This window comes from Podarcis tiliguerta (genome assembly GCF_965153285.1).
Source record: "Podarcis tiliguerta genome assembly, chromosome: 12".
NCBI classification, from domain to species: domain Eukaryota; kingdom Metazoa; phylum Chordata; class Lepidosauria; order Squamata; family Lacertidae; genus Podarcis; species Podarcis tiliguerta.
This window is the reverse complement of record NC_139545.1, coordinates 56712252-56718251: the sequence shown is the minus strand read 5'-3', so window position 1 is coordinate 56718251 and position 6000 is coordinate 56712252.

Genomic DNA, 6000 nt, shown 5'->3' with positions numbered 1-6000 from the left:
CGCCTCTGCCATGCAATTTCTGTTCTCATCCTGAAGCAAAGTTCTTAACCCGAGGTACTATTTCTGGGTTAGTGGAGTCTGTAACCTGAAGTGTATTTAACCTGAAGTGTATGTAACCCGAGGTACCACTGTATTACAGCAGGCATAGGCACACTCCGGCCCTCCAGATGTTTGGGACTACAACTCCCATCATCCCTAGCTAACAGGACCAGTGGCCAGGGATGATGGGAGTTGTAGTCCCAAACATCTGGAGGGCCGGAGTTTGCTTATGCCTGCTATAGCTTAGGTCCCCACTCTCTTGCCCCCCCCAATAAATTTAAAGGGGGGGAACTGGATGTACATTTCCAAAAGATAAGATAAAAATCAAAATAAAACCTACATACGGCAACAGTGTTTTGTATTGTGTGGGCTCCTATGATGGAAGTCATGGGCCCTGCCTGCTAGCCTGCTCCCTAAAATATCACTGGTTTGCTCATTTCTATATATAGGGTGCCTACATTCTGCATGTGCAAATGGCTTTGGGTATCTATGAGGTTCATAAATTAGCATATAGCATATATTCAGCACACAAAAATGCAACAATTTGTTGTTGATAAAGGACAGCTGGACATATAAAGGGCCCCATTACCTTCAGGAGCTTAGGGCCGCATCAAACCTAAATCCGGCCCTGGGCATGGCATAGTGATAAAAGAAGCACAATAACAGTAAACCCCCCTAATTATATATATTTTATATATACCGTGTACACACACACACACACACACACACCCCACCATCTGGCTGGGTTTCCCCAGCCACTCTGGGCGGCTTCCAACAAAACACCAAAAACAAGAAAACACCAGACATTGAAAGCTTCCCTAAACAATAAACCCCCCTAATAATCATAGTAATAATAACCCCTCACGCATTTAACAGGCCATAGACAATGGTAATTTTACTTTACATACCACCCTTTAGCCAAAGATCTCAGGGCAACAATTAGGGACATAAATCTTCAACCAGGCCTTTCAATAATATCCTGCAGCTTTTTACGTGTTCTCACTGGGAAAGGGTGTGTTGTGTTATTGTTTCTTTGTTTGTTTACTTGTGCTTTATCTTGTCATTTATCCTGTGTACTGCCCTGAGGTATTTTCTTGAAGGCTGGCATTTACCGGTACTTTTTTCCTCTCCCATCTTCCCGTATCGTTTTTTATGAAGCCTCCCAACAGTGTTTCAAAGCGTATATCATCATAAGATGCTTTATGAACATGTGCAAAGTTTCTTCTGGACTTCCCACCCCCTCCTTTCCTGATGTTTTCTCTCTCTCCCTTTTATTAGCTTTTTTAGGAACTCGTTTTTATTATCTAAACCCCCACTACCGATAAATCTGCTTAAATTTCAAAAAAGGGTGGTATATAAATTAATTAAATAAATAAATAACGTACGCAGCATAATAAAAATGTAACGTGCAGCATAATAACAAAAATCATTAGAACAGCACACGCATACACAGACATATTGAACAGGCCATAGATTATTTAATGGCTGAAGGCCTAAGTAGACACACGGGCAGCTGAAGGTGATGGCGCCAGGCGAGCCTCTCTGGGGAAAGCATTGCACAGAAGGGGAGCCACCACAGAAAAGGCCCTTTCTTGTGTTGTCCCCCATATATCACCACCATGAAATGATAGCGTTGGATCCTGGGTCATCTATCCCAACCCCACTCAGTCATGAAGCTCACAGGGCGACTTTGAGCCAGTCTCAGCCTAACTTGCCTCACAAGGTTGTTAGAATCAGGGTCTGATTTAGTTTTGATGAGGCCCTATGTTACTGAAGGTAATGGGGCCCTAATGATGATGATGATATTTATATCCCAGAGTCTCCCCACCCACTTTGTCAACAACAAATTGTCGCTGCTTTTTGGGCTGAATATATGCTATATGATCATTTATGGACCTCATAGGTATCTCAAGCCATTTGCACATGTTGCCGTGCAACCAGGCCATGCAGAATGTAGGCACCCTATATATAGAAAGGAGCAAACCCGTGATATTTTAGGGAGCAGGCTAGCAGGCAGGGCCCATGACTTCCATCATAGAAGCCTACACAACACAAAACACTGTTGCTGCATGTAGGTTTTATTTTATTTGTTTTTTATCTTATATTTTGGAAGTGTACATCCAGGTTTTTCCCCCTTTAATTTTTGGGGGGCCCCCAAGAGAGTGGGATCATAAGCTATAGCTTGTTTAAAGGTAAAGGGACCCCTGACCATTACGTCCAGTCGTGACCGACTCTGGGGTTGCGGTGCTCATCTCGCTTTATTGGCCAAGGGAGCCGGCGTACAGCTTCTGGGTCATGTGGCCAGCATGACTAAGCCACTTCTGGTGAACCAGAGCAGCGCACAGAACGCCGTTTACCTTCCCGCCGGAGTGGTACCTATTTATCTACTTGCACTTTGACGTGCTTTCAAACTGCTAGGTTGGCAGGAGCAGGGACCGAGCAACGGGAGCTCACACCGTCACAGGGATTCGAACCGCCGACCTTCTGATCGGCAAGTCCTAGGCTCTGTGGTTTAACCCACAGCGCCACCCGCGTCCCTACATAGCTTGTTTAGCTTATATGTAAATCTGGCACCGCCTGGAATGCATGTTCCTTACTAAGAGAAATACACCCTTGCGCGTACCTGGCAAAAGGCCTTTTAACTGCCTTTTGAAAGTTTGGAAGGCTTTCTCCCTTTGTTTTGCTGGTTTGATCACACCTGTATGATCACAGCGCCACCTATTGCCCATGCAAGTACTTTCTAAGGGCTTAATCCAGGAACGAAGATCATGGCCACTGGTCCCATCAACTCCTGGCAAATAGAAGGGGAAGAAATGGAGGCAGAGAGATATTTTACTTTATTGGGCTCCATGATTACTGCAGATGGTGACAGCAGACACAAAATTAAAAGACGCCTGCTTCTTGGGAGGAAAGCAATGACAAACCTAGACAGCATCTTAACATTGGCTGGGGGGGGGCAGGGGGGAAATCACAGAACAGAATAAATCCACCACCAAGGCATTATTGTGTCAAAAATATGTTGCAAAATACACCTGCAATAAAGCATCAGCCTGGAGAGGCCCCTATCCATATACAATTGCAAAAACAGCCACATAAACCATGATGAGGCCGCTTATTTAAGAGGGGTTATTTTTAATTGGGAGGAAAGCAATGACAAATCTAGACAGCATCTTAAAAAGTAGAGACATCATCTTGCCAACAAAGGTCTGTATAGTTCAAGCTATGGTTTTCCCAGTAGTGATGTATGGAAGTGAGAGCTGGACCATAAAGAAGGCTGATCGCCGAAGAATGGATGCTTTTGAATTCTGGTGCTGGAGGAGACTCTGGAGAGTCCCATGGACTGCAAGAAGATCAAACCTATCCATTCTGAAGGAAATCAGCCCTGAGTGCTCACTGGAAGGACAGATCGTGAAGCTGAGGCTCCAATACTTTGGCCACCTCAGGAGAAGAGAAAACTCCCTGGAAAAGACCCTGTTGGGATAGATGGAGGGCACAAGGAGAAGGGGATGACAGAGGATGAGATGGTGGGACAGTGTTGTCAAAGCTACCAGCATGAGTCTGACCAAACTGCGGGAGGCAGTGGAAGACAGGAATGCCTGGCATGCTCTGCTCCATGGGGTCACGAAAAAGTTGGACACAACTAAATGACTAAACAACAACAATCCTAAAAGAATATATTGTCTAATGCATGCTAATCTCTGAGCAGCGAGAGAGACTTCAGGGCTTCCAGCTGATGCCCCAGGTTGTGTCCTTGGAATAAAGGCCAATGGAGACTGTGGCATCTTTCAGATACATGGTTTTATTTGCACATACAGTGGTACCTTGGTTCTCAAACGCCTTGGTACTCAAACAACTTGGAACCCAAACACTGCAAACCCGGAAGTAAGCGTTCCGGTTTGCAAAGTTTTTTTGGAAGCTGAACATGCTCCATTTTGAGTGTTACGCTTCCAATTTGAGTGCCACACTTTCGTTTTGAGTGTTACGCTGAGGTCTGTCTGTTTTTGCTATGTGTTTTGCATTTTTGTTTTTGCAGCTTTTGTTTTTTTTGTTTTTGTGACTGTGTGGAACCCAGTTCAGCTACTGGTTGCTTGATTGTGTGGCTGCAGTACATTGTTTATTGCTTTCATTTTATGGATCAATGGTCTCGTTAGATAGTAAAATTCATGTGGAATTGCTGTTTTAGGGGTTGTTTTTAAAAGTCTGGAACGGAATAATCCACTTTGCGTTACTTTCTATGGGAAAGCGCGCCTTGATTTTGGAACGCTTTGGTTTTGGAACGGACTTCCGGAACGGATTAAGTTTGAGAACCAAGGTACCACTGTATTTAGAACGTAATGTAGAAGGGCTCACAGTGTTGACACTCCAAACAGGCATTGCTTTCCCATTAGACTTTCATGGGAGTGGTGGTCATGGGAGCAAAACTCTGCATGTCTTTTGAAGCTTCCTGGTTCCACCCAGATCAAAAGCAAAAGACTAGCCCCAGGCCTATTCTATCAACAGGTGAGGGGGGTAGGGAATGCCTAGCCCTGCCGAAAGGGCCATCGCCTCCCAGTTGTCTTAATGCCACGTCAAGGAAGGGTGCTTCAAACCAGCTAAGGCCATTAACTTAACATACAGACTGGTCTGACCAGTTCAGAGATACGTAACTACAAAGTTCCCATCTCACAGATACCAAATCGCAAGTTTGGTTGGGACCCCATGACCAACATCCAAACTGACCACTCAATCCAGGAAAAGTAGGATCATGCAGAAGGACTCAAATCTAAATTGTGAGACTATGGCCTATCACGGGAAATACAGTTCTGAACTTGGCTTGTACTTTCTGTATTGAAGAAGATTGACGTATTTCTTATTTTAAAAAAGCTAAGCAGATTACATAAGGTAAAGGTAAAGGTACCCCTGCCCGTACGGGCCAGTCTTGCCAGACTCTAGGGTTGTGCGCTCATCTCACTCTATAGGCCGGGAGCCAGTGCTGTCCGCAGACACTTCCAGATCACGTGGCCAGCGTGACGAAGCTGCTCTGGCGAGCCAGCACCAGCGCAGCACACGGAAACGCCGTTTACCTTCCCGCTATAAAGCGGTACCTATTTATCTACTTGCACCCGGGGGTGCTTTCGAACTGCTAGATTAGCAGGCGCTGGGACCGAACGATGGGAGCGCACCCCGCCACGGGGATTCGAACCGCCGACCATGCGATCGGCAAGTCCTAGGCGCTGAGGTTTTACCCACAGCGCCACCCGCGTCCCAAGCAGATTACATAAAGTGGCATAAAGCACTCATTAAACACAGTAATAAAACCAGACTTTAACAACAGTATACATAATAAAATTACCAAAATATAGATAGGAAAAACTTGGGTTTTTTTATTAAATCTTTATTGGTTTAAGATACAAAGATACAAACATACAACGAAGGTAAGTATTTCAGAGTTAAATACAAAAAGAAAAGAAAAGAAAGGGGGGAAAGGAAAATTTTGATACAAAGACAAGAAAATGATAAAAAGGGGGGGAAAGGACCAAAATTTACATGACAGTATATCTATAGGAAAAACTTGTTTTTAAAAAACAACACATGTAAAAAATAAAATTATATGTTGTTCTGACCTAATTTAACAAAGACAGGCATCTCCTCCCAGGTTTGTACTTTCCTGACATAACTACTACTTGCCATTAAATTGTATTTTAACTTGGCAGAATGTTCTCTAATATTATTGCAAGCAACATTCCTGAGAGTTAAGTCACTACTATTCGCCAGCCTGTGGGCATTCCAAACTAAAGAATAATTTATTCCCCAAGCAACTCAGCATTTTTTCAAGCAGAAGAGCTGAATGCGCAGCCTCTATTAATTATGCAAAAATGCACACCTTTTTTCCCTTACCTTTCCTCTTTCTCTTTCAGTGTTGGGTATTTTGAAAATTATGTTCCTGAATAGCAGTTGCTGGAGTGGAAGAGGGCTGGAGCG